The sequence below is a fragment of the Onychomys torridus genome, chromosome 7, assembly GCF_903995425.1.
Source record: "Onychomys torridus chromosome 7, mOncTor1.1, whole genome shotgun sequence".
Classification (NCBI taxonomy): domain Eukaryota; kingdom Metazoa; phylum Chordata; class Mammalia; order Rodentia; family Cricetidae; genus Onychomys; species Onychomys torridus.
In genome coordinates this window covers 73,590,776-73,614,025 of record NC_050449.1, presented here as the reverse complement: position 1 = coordinate 73,614,025, position 23,250 = coordinate 73,590,776, and the positions used below count along the sequence as shown (strand labels likewise).

The window sequence follows — 23,250 nt, the reverse complement described above, 5'->3', positions numbered from 1 at the left end:
AAAGGCTGGGAAGAGATACCGCCAGCCGCTGCCATGAAAAGCAACATGGAAAGACACTGGTAAGCCACAAGCCATGTGGCAAAGTATAGACTAACAGAAATGGGTTAATTTAAGATAGAAGTAGATAACAAGAAGCCTGCCACAGCCATACTGTTTGTAAGCAATATAAGTTTCTGTGTGTTTACTTGGTTGGGTCTGAGCGACTGTGAGACTGGCGGGTGAGAGAGATTTGTCCTGACTGGGCCAGGCAGGAAAACTCTAACTACAACTGGCTTCATTCCCTGTGATTCCCTCTGAACTAATGATGGAGCAGCTACGGTGGGAAAAACTCCTGGAGTGCTACCAAGCTTGACGGGGAGAAGAAAGCACTGTGCATGTTGAGAATGACCTTGGTGAAGCAGTGAAAACTTGTGTTGTCATATCCTGACCTGTGTTCACTATCCTGTAGGACGAAATGGGAAGCTCTCAGCGGCCCATCTGTGTTGAAGAAAGGATGACTGAGAATGTTCTGAGTTGTGATCGTCAGGAACTGCCCTTTATTTCAAGAAACACCACGCTGACTGGGACCTATGCCGAGTCAACCTTGAAACCTGACAAACTTAGAACTCTTTCACTGTCCTGCTCTTTGTCCCGAGTAAAGCCTGTCACTTTAGGAAAAACAGCTGACTGTGTTTACTGGCAATGACAAAATTCAAGCATTCAAGATAGTGAACAGAAGATTTTCATGCAACACAACCTGAGAAAAATTTACATGATGATACGGAGCACAACATCGTGTTCCCAGATGATCATCCACAATGCAATTAGCCCTGGAGAAAAGAGCATTAAAGTACAAAACAGACTGACTGGACAGCACTGTGGCGGCACAGAAAGTCCATTGCTGCTTGTGCGAGTCCCTGCTGGAATGGATGAAGCTCCTCTTGGTAGATTTTGGTGAAAGACCAAAAAGAAAGCAGTTATCTGAAATGAAAACCTCCCCTTCCCAGCAAGGTGCATGTATGTGTAAGGGCACATTTCCTTTATATTGAGTACATCAATAGAAGCAGCATGCTTCAGTCAACTGAGAGCCTCAGCATGGGTGACACCTAGAGAGATTCATCAAGATAGAAAACAAGGCCATCTCCTCCATTTCTCAGAAGTCACTTTTCATAAAATGCTATTTTCATTAATATACTCGATCACTGATATTTTCACACATTAAGTAATTTAAAAATTTCTAAGTTTTAACTTCTAATGCAGTAAATATTACAGACCACCTGCAATCTTTGTGGCATTCTCAGTAATTTCTAAGAGTAGAAAAGACCCCTGTAGCCCTAAGTTTTCCTGTGTCCCACCCAGTCCTGCAGCCTCTCAGAACCAAGTCAACACACAGAGCCTTCTATCAATTACAAATTGCATGGCCTATGGCAGGCTTCTTGCTAGCTAGCTCTTGTAATTTAAATTAACCCATTTCTATTAATCTATGTTTTGGCATGTGTTCCATGGCTTACCAGTCTACTGGCATGTTGTTCCTTGGGCAGCAGGCTAGCGTCTCTCTCTTACTCTCCTTTTTCTTCCTGTCTCTCTGCTTGGCTTTCTACCTGCCTCTAAGCTGCCTTGCCATAGGCTAATGCAGCTTTATTTATCAACCAATCAAAGCAACACATATTCACAGCATACAGAATGACATCCCACAGCAGACCCCTGAGACCTAGGTGGCTCACACCCTCCAGTCACAATCTAATAAAAGTGGAAGTGATTGGAGATGTATGTTGCATAATTGTTATTGATGCTGTAATATGTTTATAACATAAATGTAAGCTTTTAAAGAATACTAGAGGCGTGTTCTCAATAATAAGGATTTTCTTTTTTTTTTTTCTTTTGGTTTTTCAAGATAGGATTTCTCTGAGTAACAGCTCTGGTTGTCCTGGAACTTACTTTGTAGCCCAGGCTAGCCTCACACTCACAGAAATCCAGCAGTCTCTGCCTCCCAAGTTCTGGGATTAAAGGTTTACACCACTACCACGATCACCTGGCTTCAATATTGGGCATTTAAACCATGGTGTTGCATATTGTGGTGGTTTGAAAGAAAATGGCACCCAAAGGGAGTGGCACTATTAGGAGGTGTGGCCTTGTTGGAGGAAGTGTGTCACTGTGGGGTGGGCTTTGAGGACTCATTTTTTTTTTCAGGCTCCCCTCAGCATGACAGTTAGTCAACTTCCTGTTGCCTACAAGATGTGGCACTCTCAGCTCCAGCACCACATCTGCATGCACACGACCATGCTCCCCTTCATGATCATAATGGACTGAACCTCTGAAACTGTAAGCAAGCCACACTGAATTAAATGTTTTCTTTATAAAAGTTGCCATGGTCATGGTGTCTCTTCACAGCAATAGTAAACCCTACCTAAGACACATACCTTAGGCAGGCATTCTACCACTAAACTAACCCAAAAGTCTACTTTGAAAGAGTTAATTCAAGCAAATCCTAAAAAAAAATGGGTAAGACTGACCCATTCCAAACAAAGAGTCAGCTTGTGCAAGAATAGGAAGACAGCATGTCTGGGGAAATAGGTCCATGAGCTAGACCAAATACAGGCAGGGGTGTGATACATGCTGTGGTGGAACAGTAGATCAAGGGTCACAGAAAAACAAAGAGGCTTTGAAAACTCTGCTTTCTGTTGCTGGAATAAACAACATGACCAGAAGCAACTTGAGGAAGACAGTGCTCATGTCAGTGTACAGGTCACAGACCATCATCCCCAGGGTAGACACTGGGCAGAGCTGGGAACCCCAGAGGGACACTGCTTACTGGTCTGCTCCCAGGCTCACCTTCAGCTACCTTTCTTATAGAGTCCATCACATGCCCCGGGATGGTACTGCCCCCACTGGGCTGGGCCCTCCTACATCTACTAGCATCAAGAAAATTACCACAAGCCAATCTGATGTGGGCAAGTAATCAACTGATGTGGGCACTTAATCAACACTCTTCCCAGAGGTGTCAAACCGACAACCAAGATCAGCCATCACAAAACCCAAATCCTCCAATAAGTCTGGATTGTAAAGAAGGTTAAATGAGCAGCCACTGGGGACTCTTACTGGGCAGGGGACTGTCACCATCAGTTCCACTTAGATGTAGAACCCTGTAAGGATAAGACCAATGTGAGACAAAGAGCCAACAGGGGAAGACATGTCTGGAAGGAAAATTCATGATGCTGGTACTCAGATCAGAAGCCAAGGTGAATCTTCCAAAGGCAGAACAGTGCTGGGAAACCAACAAAATCTACCAAATGATGATGATGGGAAAGGTGAATGAATATGAGTTCTGAACAGAAGCTCTGAGGCAGGAGTGGTGTCATGTCAGAAACAGAAGAGTAATCTGGAAAGAATGTTCGAGATTGAAGGACTCATCAGTTTGAAAATACTGTCAAGATGAAACCAAAATAAATTCTGGAAAATTCTACATAATAAGATGAGAGTTTGAACAATGACGCCGACATGAAGACCATAAGAAAAGGGTCAGAGAACAAAATGCCAAGTTCAGACTCTAAGAGAATGAGAAGTGATGGGCTGGAAAGGAGGAACAAACAGCAAAGTCAGAGGCCAGCAAGAGGGCAGAAGGAGGGGGAGTCTGCTTACCAACTGAAGAGCTCCAGAAGGAAAACTAGTCTAAATGGGGCCACAGGATCTATTAATTAACAGCTTACAGAGTAGGCATTGTGAGGTGTTCAGGGCAGAATAAAGACTGCAATGAATCTGGGATCAAGGCCTCGTTAGCAAGATATTAGGTACAGAGAATATTCTACCAACAGCTATATGAGAATGGTTCCAGACAACAGTTTATCTGCTTTTCAACTTAATAACTTCAAATAAATTATCTTCTAAAACTTACCCACTCTCAGAAAATTTATTTCAACATGGGAAACAGTGGCTTTCGCATAAACAGAACTTTATACCTTATGCCTTAAAAAAAAAAAAAAGTAACTTTGTTTTACTTATTATTTTTGCTTTGGTATTATTATTGTCATTTAGACAGGTTGTCTCTATTATGTAGTTGTGGCTGTTCTGGAATTCACTATGTAGATGAGGCTGGCCTTGAGCTCCTAGAGATTCACCGGCCTCTGCCTCTTGAGCGCTGAGATTAAAGGTGAGCACAACTATGCCTGGCCTATATAATGTGTGTGTGTGTGTGTGTGTGTGTGTGTGTGTGTGTGTGTGTCCTCAAATATAGGGAGTGAGAGGACAACTCTTGGGACTCAATTATTCCAAATGGAATCCAAGGTTTGAACTCAGGTTGTCAGGCATTCTTTTATCTTGTGGGCCCACAGCTCAGGAACTCTATAACACAAAAACAATGTACTACTATACTATATACTGAAGCTCAAACTATTGCATAAAGGAGGGGTTCTTGCATGGATAAGCCTACTAAAGTGCCTCCAGTGTATAATATCATCCAACCATTCTTTATTGACAATGCAAAATGAGACCAAATTCCATTGGCACGTTTAAACCAATGTATATATAGCTAGAACTATGATTATACAAAAATAAGGGGTGGGAAATGCATTTTATTAGTATAGTCTAGAAAACGATGATTTGTTTCCAAAGGGATTCTTCCCCTTATAAAATAAATCACTATTGAGTCCCTTTTTAAAATGTATTCTTTTGGGGAGGGGAGTACAAGAGCCAGGTGCAAGTCAGAGGGCGCTTGGTGAGTCCGTTCTCTCTTTCCATCTTCACGGGGGTTCCAGGGATGGGACTCCGGTCAGAGGCTCGCACACCAAGCACCTTTTCCCACGCCGCAGAGCATCTTGTCAGCCCTGCTGGGTCCTGTCAGAAAACAGGCACCTCCCAGAGTAGTAACTATTATCAACCAGTTCATCATTTCATTAGTACACAAGAACACTACTGTTCAAAGGAGGTACACCAAGTGCTTATTAAAACCGATACCTGGGAGGAACGGCTCTGTGTCTGCATGGCCAGATCTCCCCTCTCTCACCAGCTGGCAGTGGAGGCTGGAGCTGGGAGGCAATGGAAACCCAACAGAAACAGGGGTACTGAAGAGAGAGGCCTTGAACTTGAAAGCCCGCAGCAGCCACAGGAGTCATGATGTGACCATCCCTTGTTGGTTATGTGTAAGGAACAGATTAACTCAGGGGCAAGGGGACAAATGTCTTTAATCCCAGCATGCAGGAAACAGAGACAGTAGAATCTCTATGTATTTGAGGCTAGACTGATGTACATATCAAGTTCTAGGCCAGCTAAAGCTACTCAGTGAGACACTCTCCAAAAAATAAAATAATAATAATAATAATAATAATAATAATAAAACCTTAAAGAATTTTTCAAAGCTCTGTGTCTTTAAAAGAACACAAAGAAAGGGGAACTTAAAAATGTAATTAGACAAAGATGCTGGAGCCAGATCGGTTGAAAGCATGTGTAGCTCTGCACCTCACTACTCCTGTCTCTCAGCAAGTTATTCAGACCTCAGCTCTCAGTGGCAAGAAGAAAGTGTGAATGAACACACTGAAATACACTTGGCAGTATGTCCTTGCACTGACCACCTGTCCTGAAGCTGACCCAGGAGCATAACAGTCTTCCATTTGGGCAAGTAATAAATCTTGTGTGTTCTTTTGTTTCAAAAGTACATGTTAATCCCTTTAATGTTGTATGCCAAGGAGCCAGGATCTAAAGATCCCGAAGAACCAAAGTCCATGCATCCTGGTCCAGATCCAGAAACACGCCTTTACTAAAGAGTGGCCTGCACTCCCATGCAACATCATGCATGCCGGCACTGCATGGTCTCCATTTTTAACAGCTCATTAAAATTGCCAAATAAACAGCTCGTTTCTAAATTCCTAATCTGTGTGGCCCTCCTTGCTGAAAGAGAAGGAAGGAAGGGAAAAAGGATGGAAGGGAGGAACATAGTGAGGGAAGAAAGAGGAGGGAAGGAAATTAGAATCTATTACTAAGTGGAATATCAAACTCTGATTGAAATAAACATTTTCTAGTGTTTTAAATATTTGTGTGATGTCCAGTCATATGGTCAAACTCATTCAGTTCCCATCCCTTCCTCCCCATCTTCCCCAGCAGAGAAACTTTCTTAAGATAACATCAGCTTCCTCAATTTGCCACTAGAATAAACGGTGACGGTGAAGGATTGTGTGCTTTTTGCTCATGTGTTTCCTCTGTCATCCCAGGGTCAACATAAGCCCTACTTTTGTTTGGAGTCTGAACACCCTCCTAACAGACAGGAGAATCATCTTATTCTTCTAACCTGCAAGATCAAACGTGAACAGGAAAAGTAGAGGAACACACACAGTCCTCACCAGCACACACATGTTCTTTGTTCCTTCACCAAATGCTAACCTCAAAAGGATAACAGACAGTAAACCGTGCCCACAAACCAAAACACAAATGCTTCATCTAATTTTAGAAAAAATAAAACAAATAAACAAGGGAGAGGAGAAAAGTCCTCTCTGGATTAACCCAATCCTCACGTCAGGGAAATTCAAAGAGCTGCTTGTAAACCAACACCCCCATTCTCTCCTGGCCAGGGAGGGGGAGAATACTAATTCTATCAGAATCACGGCAACACTGTAGGTCTATAAGACTGCACCAGTAGTGACGGTGCCACTGCTGAGGCTGACAGCCTGAGTCTGATCCCCGGGCCTCACCCATAAACTGTTCTCTGATTACCACACACAAACACACTAGTACACTTGCACACACTCCTCCACACACAAACAAAAGAAGTGCAATAACAATTTTTTTTAATAATGCAGACCTTTAGAAGTTGTTACAAACATTTAAAATCACCTCTTTAAGATGGAAAAAAGAAAGAAAGAAAAGAAAACCACTTTCAGAGAAAACACCCGACTATTCCAGATAGCTGTGCTAATGAGCTGATTCCCAAACCTTTTTCTTCTTTTGATCATACAGCCTAGAGGAAAAAGAAAAAAATACATATATATTTTTAAAACCTCAATTACAGCACTTATAATCAAAGGTAACCTTTATTTGTATGCAAAATTCTCCTAGCCAGATATCTGATTAATTTTCTCAATATTAGACAATATGGCTGTGATGGCTAACCTTCATTAAACATGATTAAATTGGGAGCTAGAGAGATGTCTCAGTGGTTAAGATCCTGGCTGATCTTCCAGAGAACCAGGGTTTGATTCCCAGCACCACATGGTAGCTTGCAAAAGTCTGTAAATTGAGTCCAAGGGAATATAATGCACTCTTCTGGATCCAAGGGCACACAATGAATTGGTGCACAGAACCACATGCAGACAAAAACACCCATACCCATGCACATAAGAGTGAAGGAAAACACATTTTTTATTTATTACTTCACTTATAAGCACCTAGAGGACACACTGCCAAGTGTGTCTGTGAGAACATTTCCAAAAGGTTTCACTGAGGAGGGAAACCCACCCTGCATAGCGCAGCACAGCTGCATGGACAAGGGTCCAGGACAGAACTTACAGGGTTAAAACGGAGGACGCCAACTGAGCACCAACACTCATCCCTCTACTTCCTAACTGCAGAAGCAACATGACCAACTGCCTCATGCTCCCACCACCACACCTTCCCTACAACGGAATGTCTCCCCTCAAACTGGGAGCCCCAATAAACCCTCCCCTTAAGTTGCTTCTGTCTGGTGTTCTGGCATAACAGTATGAAAAATATCTAATGCAGCTTTCTGATGCTATGGGACAAAGCTTCTCTTTCCTTTTCAGTGGACCCCTCAAGAAAAGAAAGAAAATGTGAATCATCTGTTATTTTGGAGGGGAATATTGCTTGTATCCTAACAGCCTTTGTACCATCTCTTTAAGTGGAGAAACTTTCTGCGGTATCTTTAGTCAATGTAGCCAAGGTAACAAACTTCTCTAGAATTAAGATTGGCTAGGGGTAACCATTGCCCTTAGCAAGTGCCCTGGGTTCCATCTCCAGGACACACGAAGACTAGACTCACAGGCTGAGTGAAGGTGCAGTGAGCAGGAGGGAGGGATAACTCATCGTTACTTTGCTTCTAGCAGCTGTTACTCCATCAGGTGTTTGCTGTCAGAAAAGTCCAGGTAAAGCCAGGCACAACAGCTCATAGCTGTAATCACCACCAGCAGGGAGACACCCCAGGAGTTCCAGGACAACCCATGCTACACAGTGAAACCCTGCCTCAAACAAACACTGACCAGGTAACGAGCTTCAGAGGGCAAAGGATTTTGCTTGCAAATAATTTGTTTAGTGATTTAAAGATTTCTTTTTTTACTGAAACCCATTAATTCAACTAAGCCAAGAATACCAAATGATGAAAAATGGTATAGTCATGAAAATTCTTTAGCAGATAGAAAGGCACGATGACATATTAATAAAAATTCTTTAAAATACATAGATTATGTTTCTCATTGGGAAATATAGATAGATAGATAGATAGATAGATAGATAGATAGATAGATAGATAGACAGATGACAGATAGATGTTTAGTTAAATGAGAAAGTGAATAAACTATCCTCATTATGTCATATACAACAAGTAATCCCAAGCATTTTACAGATATATATCACAATGCTAACAAGTTATTTAAAGTTCACCAAGAGAATGCTACTAATTCCCAAGGGTTCTAATTAATCTCCTAGCTCTTCTCCATTTGCTCTCCCACAGCTGTACCATCTCCTCTGCTGTTGTGGGGAGGATAAGCCTGCAGAGAGCATTGCTTAGCTCCCCGGCTGGGTTCTGCCAATGGAAGTCACTGGCCAAGGCCTGAGGCAGAAGCGAGGGAACCTCCCTTCCTCTAGTTCTGCCTCAAAGCCACAGCTCCCACTGGCCCTCCTCCACAGTGCCAGCTTTCAGCTCAGTGATCTCAGGAGAAGGGCGGCCTTCTCGCTGTTGCTAGTCCCTCAATGCTTAGCTACCCTTGTTTGCTCCCTAACTGCTGCAAACATGGCTGCCATGTGCATCATCAAGGAAAATCTTCTTTCCTATTAGTATTTTGCCTGATATGACTAGTACCACTGACCTATACAAGCATATATTTTATTCTTGCTATTTTTACGGCAGTTTAAATGTGACATAGCAATTCACTTCTAAACAACACTGGTTAAAGCTAAAAATCATTATGGTTTAATTTAGTTATGAAATTTAACACCACATTGCTCTGGCTCAATGTAAACGCTGTAAGCTTCAAGTAAGATTTTTTTTAAAAAATCAGTGAAAGGATTCTGGTAGGGGAAATTTCACTTCCTTCTTCCCCACATCTCCTGCATAATCCAAACCACTTGCTTTCATTGTTGAAGCCCTTCCTAAGAACAGGAGGAAGAAAAGCTTTAAGCCAGCACTTCTCAAATGTTGGTATGCCTGTAAATCAAAGGCAAGCTTATTAAATGCTGACACTGGGCCCGCCTCACCTTCTTTGTGTTTTTACCAGCTCCCAGGGTAAGTCTGTTGCACAGCTAAATTTCAAAATGAACAGTGGCCACCTTCAAGATTCTACCCACCACTCCAGCACATTCCTTTCTTTTTCTTTTGGATGAAAAGTCCCCCATTACACATGACCGAAGGAAGCAGAGTCCATGATCAACACGCGGACATTCTGAACCATTCTGTGTCTGGACTGCTGCCAATTAAAGAATCAGAAGTAAAGTCAATTAAAATCTTTAAAAAAAAAAAAAAAAGAGAGAGAGAGAGAAGGAGTGTCACTGCAACTGGGTATACCTTGGCTGGCTGGTATCCACGGGAAGCCCCGCCTGTGTCTGAAGAGGAACTATGGAGGAGGAGGAGTGGATGCAGGGGGGAGGGGAGTAAAGGGAAGGTGTGGGGGAAGAAACTGGGAAGAAGGGAGGGAAGGGAAACTTTGGTTGGGATGTAAAAACAAACAATAAATAAGTAAATAAAAACAGGCACTCCAGGTAAACAGCTTTGCCTCCATTTTACAATGAAAAGACTGAAACCCAAATAAATTAATTTGACCTAGTTAATGATTAGCAAAAAACCAAGACCTCTTGGGTGTACCTATGGCCTCTTACCAGTGAAGGAGACCCATAAACATTCATGTTTAAAAGTCCCAGGGATTCCACAGGGAGGCATAAGCCTAGGGCAGGCAGTTATCAAGGAATGCCCTCCTATCTGCCTACCCATCCCTAGCCCTCTCTCATCTCCCCACTCTCCTCCTTCCCTTCCCCAAGGCTTTCTCTGCTTTCCACCTTCTGCCACACACAGCAGAACAGAAGTCAGTGCATTTGTATAAGCACTCTGTCCACTTAAGAACCTACTATATGCTAAGTGGACGTTAATGTTGGCTGTGAGCTTGAACAAATCCCTTATCTCTGTCTCAGTTTCCCAATATGTAAAACGAGTCACAATGCCAACCCCCAATGGTGACACTGTGACTAACCAATGTGACTCAATTACTCTTGTGGCATGGTATCTGGCACATAGCAAAAGTCCAATAAGCAACATCTACAATTTAAATTATACCAACTCCTCTTACACCAACACATGGACCCTGGGTCCTATTTATTTTCATGGCCTTGTGTCCTGATACTGTGATGAGTAATGAAACAGGCTGGTATTTATGCGCAGCAGAGATGAAACGGTACTATAACCCAGTGCACTGGGCGTCTCCGGGAGGAGAATATTTTAGGGCAAATAAGTCTTTCAGTATCCCTCAAATTACACTGCTTTGACAACTGTCTGTTTCCCAACTTTAGAGTCAGCCCTGTTGATTACATACTGGAATGAGAAGTCTATAATTACCTTAATTAAAAACAACAATGAAATGTCACTCAGCATGAGGACTTGGCCTTAGTATAGTCACTGCATCCCCAGGACTGAGAACAATGCCTGGTCTCTAGTAATCACACAACTCTTTCAAGAGTGTGTGTGTGTGTGTGTGTGTGTGTGTGTGTGTGTGTGTGTGTGAGAGAGAGAGAGACAGAGACAGAGACAGAGACAGAGACAGAGACAGATACAGAGACTATGTGTGGCAGGTGTCCTGAGGCCAAAACAGCACTGGATCTCCTGGAACTGGAGTTGTAGGAACTTGAGGAGCTGCCTGATGTGGGTGCTGGAAACTGAACTCGGGTCCTCTGAACAAGCACCCAGTGCTCTTCACTGCTGAGTTAGTTCTCTAGGCCCCCAAATATTTTTAAATGAATTAAGGCATAAGGGAACCACACACACACACACACACACACACACACACACACACACACACACACACACACAGTCTTTAATGATTCCTTATGAAAAGAGTCATAACCATTAGATCAATACCAATACAGTAAATAATAAGTTACTTTCAAATTTTCTCCAGGACATTTTTCTCCTTTATTTTTAACCAGTTGTTTATTTTCCTGAAACACTCTCTAACTAGCAAAGTTCACTATCAATCTGTCTATAGCTATATCACAAGTATTAAAGCTTTATTTGCCATTGAAAACACACAAGAGTCGTAATGGTGGCACATGCCTTTAATTCCAGCACTTGGGAGACAGAGGCAGGAGGAGATTTCCAGGACAGCTGGGGCTACACAAATAAACCCTGTCTCTCTCAAAAAAATCAAACCATACAAACAAACAAACAAAAAACCAAAACACACACACACACACACACACACACACACACACACACGCCTGCAACCACAAAGTGGTGCCAAAAGGGACTGAGGCAGGAGAGTGGCAAATTAGAGACCAGCCTAGCTATATGACAAGACTCTCTTAAAATAAATAAATAGATAGATGATAGATAGATAGATAGATAGATAGATAGACAGACAGACAGTGACCTTGATTTTTCAGAATGTGAAGTATCTGGATTAATATGAAGTAAGTTACTTGCTAACAGATCAATCCTAACAGTAGGAAGCAGAGAAATACTGCAAGGGAGAGCCTATCACCGCAGGAATACAGACATGTTCCATCTTCAGACATGCTTCTGAAGGATGACCGAGCCTTAAACAAGTCAGTTAACTTTAAGTAATGATGAAGGTTTTGAATCTTTGTTTTCACACCGACAACACAAGAATACATTTGCTATGCCTGTTTTATCAAGTTGTTTTAAGAGAAAAATACATTTAAAATTATTTCGGGGGGGGGGGGGAGTATGATATTGATACAAGGGAAGGTATTCCTTTTGACATAAACACCTTCATATTTTAACCTACATGGCGGCATGAGGGAGGAGCTCACATAGCCAAGACTGGCCTCAAGCTCACAGGGATCTGCTTGCCTCTGCCTCCTGGATGTTGGGATTATAGACAAGCACCACTACATCCAGTTTTATTCAGTGCTAGAAATCAAATCCAGGACTCCATACAGACTAGGGTTTTTGTTTGTTTTTCAGTTGTTTTGTGCTGGTTTTTTTGTTTGTTTGTTTGTTTGTTTTGTTTTGTTTTGGGGGTTGTGGTTTTTGTTTTTTTTTTTTTTTTTTTAGATAGGATCTTGTCATAGTACCCAGATTGGCTGCAAAAACCTGAGTTCAGTCTCCTGCCTCAATCAACCTCCCATGTACCTCAACTACAGGCCCTGCCACTGAATCTCTCTGTAGATTTTAAAAGTAAGGTTTCAACTTATCTTCCTATATATCTACCAATCTTGATATTTCCCAGATCCAAAGATCCATCATAACCAAAACTCTGACACACAAGGGAGCCCAACTTGTAAATGTTAATCAGCTGATTACTTTCTTTAAAATAAAAAATATATATAGTTTTATTTGCTTGCAGGTATCTGTGTGAGTATATGCTACATATGCGTGGGTGTCTGCAGAGGTTAGAAGAGGGCACTAAGTCCCCTGGGGCTGGATTTGTAGGTGATTGTGAGCCACCCAACAAGGATATTGGGAACCGAATTCTGGTCCTCTGGAAGAACAAGTGCCCTTAACTGATGAACCATCTCTCCAACCCCTGGTTACTTTCAAATACAATAACAAGTGACGTAACATATAGACACAAAAGATGCCTGTGTTTTTGCTGGGAGCTTCCCTGGTGCCCATTAGTCAGCATGAATGTCAGTATTCGCCCTATGTGAATACACACTGAAGGAATGTGCTTCGGTGTTTTGGTTTCCCTTGACGCATGTTTTCTGCACAGCCAATTATCTCCTCTCTATTTAACACCAAGATTTCTAAAGATGCCCAAACTGTAGCCTGGGTTTTACTTCCTAGGCTTCGGTACACACAGAGAAAATTTTGGTGAATCTGTCAAACCTTTATGTTATTGCTATACTAATATTTATGCTTTAAGATCACCAGTCCACTAAAATCTATCAAATAAAAGCATACTGTTATAAACACAAAAGATCCTGGTACCTCCAAACATTATATAATGTCCCCAAAACAAGGGTTTTTGTTGTTGTTGTTGTTGTTGTTGTTGTTGTTGTTGGGGGTTTTTTTGGGGGGGATGTTTTTTGGGTTTTTTGGTTTTTGGTTTTGTTGTTGTTGTTGTTGTTAGGTTTTTCAAGACAGGATTTCTCTGTGTAGCTTTGGAGCTGGTTTCTAACTCACAGAGAGCCCCCTGCCTCTGCCTCCCAAGAAGTTATTTTATATTAAGTTACTTAAAATTAAGTTATTTAACTCTGGTTAATTCTTAATTATCTTTACCCTCACCTCCTCCCAAAAGAAAAGCAAAGCATGTTACCAATCAAACATTAATGATTCATATTTAAGCCATTGGATGGTTTTCACTTACATTAGAATATGAATATCCTTGGATGCAAATTGCTAACAGTTCCAATAAGAAAACACCCCTATACAGGTGGCCCCAGTCCAGCTGTCCCTGATTTCCTACACATCTATCCAAAAGGACTCTGCTATTTCCTTCCTTTACGTGTATTACAGCTCAAAGGATACTCTTGAAGCTTGAGCTACAGGAAGGAAGGAAGGAAAGAATGAAGGAATTAAGGAAGAAATGAAAGAAGGAAGGAAGGGAGGGAGGGAGGTGGAAAAGGGAAAGGAAAGGGAAGGAAGGGAAGAAGGAAAGGGAAGGAAGGGAAGAAGGGAGGGGAGGGGAGGAGAGGGGAGAAGAGAGGAGAGGAGAGGAGAGGAGAGGAGAGGAGAGGAGAGGAGAGGAGAGGAGAGGAGAGGAAAGGAAAGGAAAGGAAAGGAAAGGAAAGGAAAGGAAAGGAAAAAGATTAGATTTGGGGAGCTAGAGAGATGGCTCACAGGTTAAAAGCACTTGCTGCTGTTCCAGAGGACCAAAGTTTTGTTCCTAGTACCCAAGTCAAGCAGCCCACAACCACCTCTAGCTCCAGGTCCTGTGGTGTGATACCCTCTTCTGGCCTCTACAGGCATCCATATTTATGTGTACACACACACACACACACACACATAAATAATAAATTTTCTTTAAAAAGCCATAAATCATTTTGATCAAAAGACACTGATTGTATAAGCTAGATGTGATGGTATACACCTTTAGTTCCAGCACTCAGGAGGCAGAGATAAGTGTATCCCTGTGGGTTAGAGGTCTACACTATATAGCCCAGACCAATCAGGGCTACATAGTGAGACCCTACCTCAAAAAACAGGGGGAGAGCATAGCAAGATGCCTCAGCAGGTAAAAAAAAAAAAAAAAAAAAAAAAAAAAAAAAAAAAAAAACACTTGCCATGCAAACATCATGACCTGAGTTTGACAAACTGACTCCACAAAACTGTCCTCTGACCTCCACAAGTATGCCACATGTGTGCACACACAAATTATATACACACAACGATGGATAGATGGATAGATAGATAGATAGATAGATAGATAGATAGATAGATAGATGATGGACGGACGGACGGAAAGATAAAATTTGTCCTAGAGTAAGGATGTAGTTTCCCTGATGAGCTGCCTGACTAACTTGGAAGTAGGTCTGAGCCCAGCACCACAAACACAGGGGCAGAGCTGCAAGCCTAGGATCCCAACCTCAGGAGGTGGAAGTAGGAGGACATCTTAATCTTTTTTTTTTCATTTCTTAAATTACAATTATTTGCTTATGGCTATGTGACATGGCATATGTGTGGAAGTCAGGGAACAATGCACAGAAATGGTCTCTCATGAGCTCAAACTCAGAGCATCAGGATTCTAGACTAGAGTTAATTGAATAACATTTAAGAGAGAGCTACTGTGTTAGGGAGCAACAAACTAGCTCACATGAAGAGAAAAAAAAAAAAAAACTGAAGTTCTACCCTAAACAGAACTAAGCTAAACTAAAACATCATATACTGCTCAGCTATAATGAAATCAATCCAGGATTAGATCGCAGTGTTAATTCCTATAAGCCCATCAAAATGAAAAAGCACATAATACTTATTACATGCTGGAACTACACCAGAAATGATGCCGCAGCATCAGGTCACTGCCCAAAGCCTTGAGAAAGAAAACAGGGTTTCCAATTAGTTCCAGTCTCCATGCATGAACTATCACCGTCTTGAAATCTCCAGACCAGTTCTACAAAGGTCTATCAATAATTCACCAAGTGAACAGAAATCCAAGATAACTTCTGTTGAAACGGGGCAGGGGACTCCACTGTCAGAAGACTCCCGTGTGTATTGAAAGACTGGACTTTGCCTCTCCAAAGCTACTTGCAAGTATTTACCGAGCCTCTGTTTTTCTCCTCTATAAAAGAACAAGACAATCAACCTGGAAAATTATTTTGTAAAGCAAACCTTCAGCTTGTGTATGTCACACTGGTACTAAACTGACAGTTTCATAAACCATCACAAAGTATCTCTTTCTGGAAATCCTCATTATATTGTGTGAGACTTAGTCAAATTGTAATGCTTTTATCAATCTTTTATGTTTAGATAAGATGTTCTAATACAGAAAAATGAAAAGTTAAGCACCCAGGGCCTCACATATACTAGGCAAGGGCTCTACCCACTGAATTATACTCTGAACCCTAACTTTTGTAGTTGTTTGGTTTTTCAAGACACGGTTTCTCTGTGTGTAATCGTCCTGAAACTCACATAGTAGGCCAGGCTAGCCTTGAACTTAGAGATCTGCCTGCCTCTGCCTCCCAAGGGCAGGGATTAAAGGCATGCGCCACCACTGCCCGGCTCCAAACCTGACTTTTTCAAACTGGTGCTTTATGTATGCTAAGTGAAGCTTGAAGTATCAAAAGAAAGTTAAAAACTAGTGATTTTTTTTAATGTGGAGTGCATATATATTTATTCAGAGCTTGCATGGTGGACATCTTTAAAACTGTCTAAAGGCGACTGTCTTTCAGAACCCAGATACAGACCAGTTGTCTAAACAATAAATGATCCACCACAGACTCCAGGCAAAGTCACAACAGGATGAGAGAAGAGCCTTTGGCCTCTCTCAGATTTCCTGGCCACTGTTATTTTAAAACTTGATCACATAAACAGGGGAAAATCCCTTTCAGATAAGCCCCTATGGACTATAATTTACCATCTTTGTTTTTAATATCTTGTAGTTTCCATTAAATATCATAGTTTTTTTTTCACTCTAGGTGATAAAGAGCATATGTATATTCTATACTACATAGCTTTTAAACTATATACTTAATCACAATAATCTTTTCTTAATGGTAGTATTGGGCCCTTGTCATTTACAAGGAACTTTTGAAAACAAATACATAACTTGAAAAGAAGAGAAAAAATAGGTAACAGATCACACGCACACAAAATAAAAACACCATGGGCAGATGAGCATCAGACTAAAATGACTTGCTTACCACTGCACATGTTTACTCCTGCACAACGGAAAACACCAAAACTGAGCGGACATTTAAAAGTCAATGAGCTATTCTGAAGAGCTGCTTTGTTTCTGGCTCTTCCTCTGGCCCCCTTGTAACATTTGTGGCTATTTCTAAAATTAATGCTAGAGGGCATTAAGGTAACTTTTTTTCACTAAACATTTCCCAGTTGGAAAACCACAAGCCAAGATGTCTTGAAGTTGAGTTAATTTGTATAGAAATGCTGCTGTTCCGCGGCCAACCTTTGTACCATGACCACCATCAAGATTCACATTTTATGGTGTGCAGATAGTTACAGCTGAGCCTCAAGGGCTGTTACAAGTCTTAAGCTGACTATATTAGAACATCCTACAACTGTACCAAGAGAGCAAACGAAACTTTTATTCAGCTCATATGAAATCGGAGCAGCGTTTGTGTAGCTCCCCAACAATATCTCCACATTAGGATTTAAACAGCTCTGCCCTACATACTTTTAGCCAGATAAAATGTAACTCTGTGTAAATACTTCTGACATAGATAATCTAAGAATGGCCTTATCAAATTATTTCCTATTTAAAAATACAAGCATGTTTAAATTAAGGCGTTTTGGAATTACTTTTTTTTTTCAGCAACACATCCGTAAAACTCACACTCAAAATACTAGACCGCTCAGGAACTAAAATTCCAGCTCTGTAGAATGCCACTATGGTCTTCGACACGGCTAAATTATTAATGGTATCACTTGATCGTTACTTCTGACAACAAACTAGTCTGTGTAGAATTATCAGCGTGCTTCCAAAGGAGAAAATAAAACCATCTCGCAAAGTCGGGTGGGACTCCTGGGACCGGGGACGCAGCCGCGTCAGATGTCAGGCGTCCTGCCGGCCCGGGAAAGGGAAGCCAGCGCTCGGGTCCGCGCGCGGCCGGGCAGAGGCCAAGCGGCGCGGACAGGCGGGCGGGCAAGCCCACACTCACCCGGCCAGGCAGGTGCGCGAGGGGTCGCGGCCACGGAGAGGCTGCCGGACTGCAGGCGCGAAGGGAGAGCGCGACGCCGCGGCCGAGAGCGAGCACCGGAGACGACGGCCGCGGGATTCGCTTCCTGCTGGGACGGATCCCGGATCGGTCTCCTCCCGCCGGCCAGAGCCCTGCTGAGTGCCCAGCCTGCGGCGCACGTCACTGCTACGGAGCGCCCAAGGGGGCGGGAGGCGGGGTCGAGGGCGGGGCTTCGAGGGAGAGGGGCGGGGCGGATGGAGAAAAGGCGGGTCTTCATGCGCAAGAGGCGGGGCAACCTAAGGGGAGGGGCCTTGAGGAGCGAGGGCTGAGAGGGGCGGAGCCCAAGGGAGGAGGGCGGGGCGGACTTGGAAGGCTCGGGGTCTTAGGAGCGAAGGAACGTAGGGGCGGGGCCCCAGGACGTGTGGCGGGGTCGCCGGGCGCGAGAGCTGAGAAGAGCGGGGTCCCTGGACGCGGGGCAGGCGGACTAGGAAGGGGAGGCCTGCGAGAACTAGAGCTGAGAGGGGCGTGGCCTCAGGGCTCGGGAATGCGGTGCAAGGAAGGGGCGGGGCTTAATGGCGTGAGGCCAGGATAGGGCGGGGCCGCAGGGTCGGGAAGGAGCCGAGAGCTCAGGCTCTGCGCGCGCCCCTGCTAGGAGCATGCTGCAGGTAGCTACACGAAGTTCCCTGGGTCGCCGTAAAGGTTGTTTCCAGTCCCGCAGCGCGAGTCCTGAGGATCTGCACCGCAAAGAGTCAGTTGGAGGAAAGTTGAGAGTGAGTGGGGACAGGCGTATTGCGGAGGGTTCTGGGTGGCACAGCCTGGCAGCCAGGCCTGCGCTCCCCACGCCCCTCTCCACCTGCCTGCGTCAGCTTCCTGTTCGGCCCTTGGAGGATGGGACCACGGAAGGGCGTTTTCCCTGCCCAGACTGGCCTCGCATGCCGATGTCATATTCTTAGAGCCCCTGTATTTCCGCCCCGCCCCTTTTGTTGATTATTTGGACTCCTGGGAGTCTCAGTGTGTAACTTGCATTGTAGCCTGGGCTAGCCTCAAATAATGATAATCCTTGTGGGCTGGTTTTATAGGCCTGAGCCAACTGCCCCGCTTTATCTTTTCGTTTGTTTCATTTTACTGTCTTTATAAGGTCATATGAGTCATCTTTTTAAATTAAATATTACATTCCTGTGCAAATTTGAAAACAAACATCGTCTTTTTAAGGAAAAGAAGCTACTAAGAAAACAAAATAAGGGGCTGGCAAGATGTTTCAGCCAGTAAGGACACTTGCAGCCCAGCCGGAAGCCCAGCTTTCAATCCCCAGAGCTCACACGGTTGAAAGGGAGAACTAACTCCTCAAATTGTCCTGACCACAGAGGCGCTGTCTGGAAGATTCTTAGAGAAGTTTCAAACTGGGCCTGGTGCCTCATGCTTGTGATTTCAGATACTCAAGAGAATGCAAGTTCAGTCCACACCATCACAAAAAATGGTGGGGGAGGGTCAGACATCCAGAGAGGACACAGTTGACTTGATGAAAAATTGGGCAGTGGTGGCTCACACCTTCAATCCCAGCACTCGGAAGGCAGAGGCAGGGCGATCTCTGAGTTCGAGGCCAGCCTGATCTACAGAGCGAGTTCAAGAACAGCCAAGACTACACAGAGATCTCTACCCTGTCTCAAAAAACCAAAAAGAAAAGAAAAAAGCTACCTTCCAGTGGGGACATTTCAGATTCATAAAACAGTAAGTAAAAGTGGGGAAGTTAAAAAGAGGAAGAAAAACCAAGAAGGAAGTAATTTACAGCAATCACGGTCATTTAGCTCCAGATTGCCAAGAGGTAAATCTCAAATATATAAAAGATTGTAGAATGAACTAACGAACTAAAACCAGGGGCAGAGCTCATTTCTGTAAGCCTGGTGCTGGGATGAGAGAGGAAGGTGGAGGCAAATAGAACCCTTGGGCTCACTGGTCAGCCATTCTAGTAAAAATAGCTCCAGAGTCAATGAGACAGACCCTGTTACAAAAAGAATAGAATGATGAAAGACAGAAGAAGATGCCTGTGTTAGTTAGGGTTGCTTTGTTTTGGCAACTTCATGCAAGCTAGAGTTATCTAAGAGGGAACTTCAGTTAAGAAAATCGCCCATCTGATTGGCCTGTAGGCAAGCATGTTGACATTTTCTTGATTGATGATTGATGTGGAAGGACCCAGTCCACTGTGGAAAGTGCGGTCCCAGGGTATAGCAGAAAGCAAACTGAACAAGCCAGGGTGAATAAACCAGCAAGCAGGCCTTCTCCATTCCCTCTGCATCTTTCCTGGCCTTCGGGTTCTTGTTCTGAGTTTGCACTGTCTTCCCTTGATGACGGACTGTAATCTGAGAGATGAAGGAACAGCTTTCCTCCCTGGCTGGCTTTGGTTGATGTTTTATCATAGTGACAGACAGCAGACTAAGACAATGCCTAACATAGACCTCTGGCCCAAACACACTGCAGGCACACAGGATGCCTTACACTTGTGCATGAACAAAAACAAAAACAAAACAAAAACAAAAAAACGGAAACAGAAACAATTGGCTTTTTAAAATGAGGCTCATGGGATTGGAAGATGGCTCAGCAGTTAGCGCATGGTGGCTAATAATGGTCTGTAACCAGTTCCAAGAAGAATCTGATACCCTCTTCTGGCCTTCACAGGCACTGCATGCATGTTGCATGTGGTATACAGACATACATGCAAGCACAGCACCCATACACATGAAATAAAAACAATAAATCTCTTTAAAGGAAAAAAATGAAGATCACTGTGTATTTTGTTCACTGCCTTTGCCTAATTTTGAATTTCACATAAAAAAAAAAAAAAAATACTTGCAGTGGTGGCACACGCCTGTAATCCCAGAGGCAGAGGCAGGTGAATCTCTGTGAGTCTGAGGCCCGCCTGGTCTACAGAGCTAGTCCAGGACAGGCTCCAAAAGCTACAGAGAAACCCTGTCTCGAAAAACCAATATATATATATATATATATATTTGCAAACCAGTAGAAGGCATTTTGTTTACAGTTTCTTGTGACTAATGATGTCCATGAGTCTTGTCTCCCTTTGTCCCCTTAGGCTGTTAAGTCCCTTTGCTTCTAGCTCCATGTCTCTGCCCAATTCATCTTCCGACCTACTACCATTCTCTTTGCTTTGTCAGGCCATCATCATTGCAGTGCTTACATAATCATAACCACCTTTAAAAATCCAACAGTGAATGGTTCTCCACTACCTTTAGTATAAAGTCCATACCCCTTACCATGTCATTTCCTGGACCCTCACATGCTTGTAGAGTGAGTCTGTGGACTGAAGCATGCCAGGCCAGGCCACCACCGCCGAGCTTCATCAGTCCTAAAACACCTAGTAAGACCCTGGAGGTAACCACCTTTCACAAAACGGGTTGTTCTTGTGTGATTAGTGTAGTGTATTATTTCTCTTGTCTTTGAATTATTTTTAAAGCCTTTTTACTGGTCATGTGATCCTCAGTTTACCACTCTGCTCAAGTCCACAAGCCGAGCCGCACCAGGTATCTGTCCTGGGAATCACTGTCCTTCCTCTCCATGCTCAGCTGTCCAATTTCATTTCTACCAACAGCCTCCATTTTTCATACTTTACATTCAAGTCATTCTGAAGGGCTTTTGTGTCCCCAAACACACACTCTATGCTATTTACTACACTGGAGCACAGCCAGGCTAAACCTAATTATTCCTTCAGAACAAAGCCTGCTTGTCCTCCCCAAGAATTTTCCCTAAACCCCCTGGTGGTAAATCCTAGGCATAATTCAGGTCTTTCCCCATCTTTCACTTAACATCTGCTGTACAAATATCTCTTACAATACATCCTGCACGATAACCACTATATCTACTTACACGTATTCTCTAGTTTGCCTGTATACTCTGAGAGTACAGTAGATTTTTCTCTGGATTCCTAGTGTGAAGCACAGTAGCTTTCTCATCAAGTAGTGCCTACAGGGCCCAGGATATAGGTCAATGGTCAAGTTCTTAATGTTAAGTAAATAAATAGTACCTGCCATTAGTGTTGGATAAAATTGAATGGAAGGATGAACAGATGATAATTCTGCATATGCTATCATCAGTATTTACATGTCTTAACTTCTATAGCTTGCTTTGACCCTCCCCACCCCCCACCCCTATTTTAGGTAGGCTCTTGTATATCACAGGCAGGCCTGGAGCTTGCTTGTAGCTGAGGATGAGCTTGAATTGTTTTCTGAATTTAGTTATTCCTTCAGCAATTTCATACATGTATATAATCATCCTAGAGACTTTGAATTTCTCCCTGTCTCCTAGAGTGCTGTGGTCATGGACACTGGTGTGTACAGTGTTTGGATCAAACCCAGGGCCTGGTGCCTGTTAAGCAAGTACTCTACTAACCATGCTACAGCTCCAGGCTGGGTGTTTCAACTCTATCCCAGGAATTATTTTGTTTTTTATTTTGACACTTACTTTGTGTGTATGTGAGCAAGTGGGGAAGTTTGTTCTCTCTCAGACTCAGGTCCCTAGGCTTGATGGCAAGCACCTTTATCACTAAACCTACTTGGCTCATAACCCCAAGAATTCTTAACCTGAGATCTCTAGATATCTTATTGTAGATGGTTATTCCACAAAATGCCTCCTCCCAACCATATGCAAAAGGTTTTGAGTTTTGACTTTTGTGTGTGTGTTCACAGAAATCCATAGTATAGGTATGTGAAGGGCCTGCGTCTGTGTTGCCAACTCTAGATAGTGCAGGCAGACTGTCTGCAGGTGTGTTGCAGAAACTCATTATCTTTCCTCAACAAATGCTGACAGACTCTGCTGTGGCTGGCATTACCAGCTCCTGGGCCCAGAAGCTGTAGGATTATATCATCCAGGGCTCTTCTCTTCCTCCACTTTTAGAGTCACCAAAGCCAGTTCATTCCATATCATAAATTATCCCCATGATGATATTTCATTCCATCTTGAGATGGCTCATCATCTTCTCCCCCCCCCCTCTCTCTCTGTTTTTGTTTTTGGAGACAGAGTTTCACTGTGTAGTTTTGGTGCCTGTCCTGGATCTCGCTCTGTAGCCCAGGCTGGCCTCAAACTCACGGAGATCCGCCTGCCTCTGCCTCCCGAGTGCTGGGATTAAGGTGTGCGCCACCACCTCCCTTACGTGAACTCCTGACGTTGTTTCTGCTCATCCCAGCCCATTCTCTCCTCCATTCCTAGAGCTACCTCCTCTCTAACCTGAGTATATCATCCCATTTACCATGTCCTTGTACCTTCGGCAATTTTTTTTTTTCTTTTGCTTAACCAATCTTGTCTTCTAAAATGCCTCCTACACCCAAATGTGTACTTGCTTGTGAAATAAAGTTTTGGCAAGAACCCTGCTGAATCCTTGAGCAAGAAGCTCTGCCCTCAGTGTCTCAGCCTCCACCATCCCTCAGCCAATGTCTGATCACCTGGCTTGCCCTCAGCTAACATCTTCTTTCCCCTGACATTGTCTTTTAGTCAGCATCTGTACACTGACTTCACCTTGATCTTGGCTGTAAGTTCCCACTTGCAGTGAGTTCAGTGCAGAGCCAAATCTCTCATTTCCTCGACAAAACT

At 43.3% G+C, this 23,250-nt stretch overlaps 1 protein-coding gene across 13 annotated transcripts in view; it reads right to left on the bottom strand.

Moving 5' to 3' along the window:
• The window catches only part of Myo6 (myosin VI), a 147,091-nt gene extending 129,239 nt beyond the window's left edge, over positions 1-17,852 (bottom strand). For 9 of the 13 annotated variants that reach the window (XM_036193221.1, XM_036193225.1, XM_036193226.1 and 6 more), the window contains exon 1: positions 17,638-17,850. The gene's annotated coding sequence lies outside the window, so the exon portion shown is untranslated. Of the gene's footprint in view, positions 1-17,637 lie in introns of all 13 variants that reach the window. The other 4 variants (XM_036193214.1, XM_036193220.1, XM_036193218.1 and 1 more) reach the window with 2 other exon arrangements.
• Positions 17,853-23,250: the final 5,398 nt, after the last annotated feature.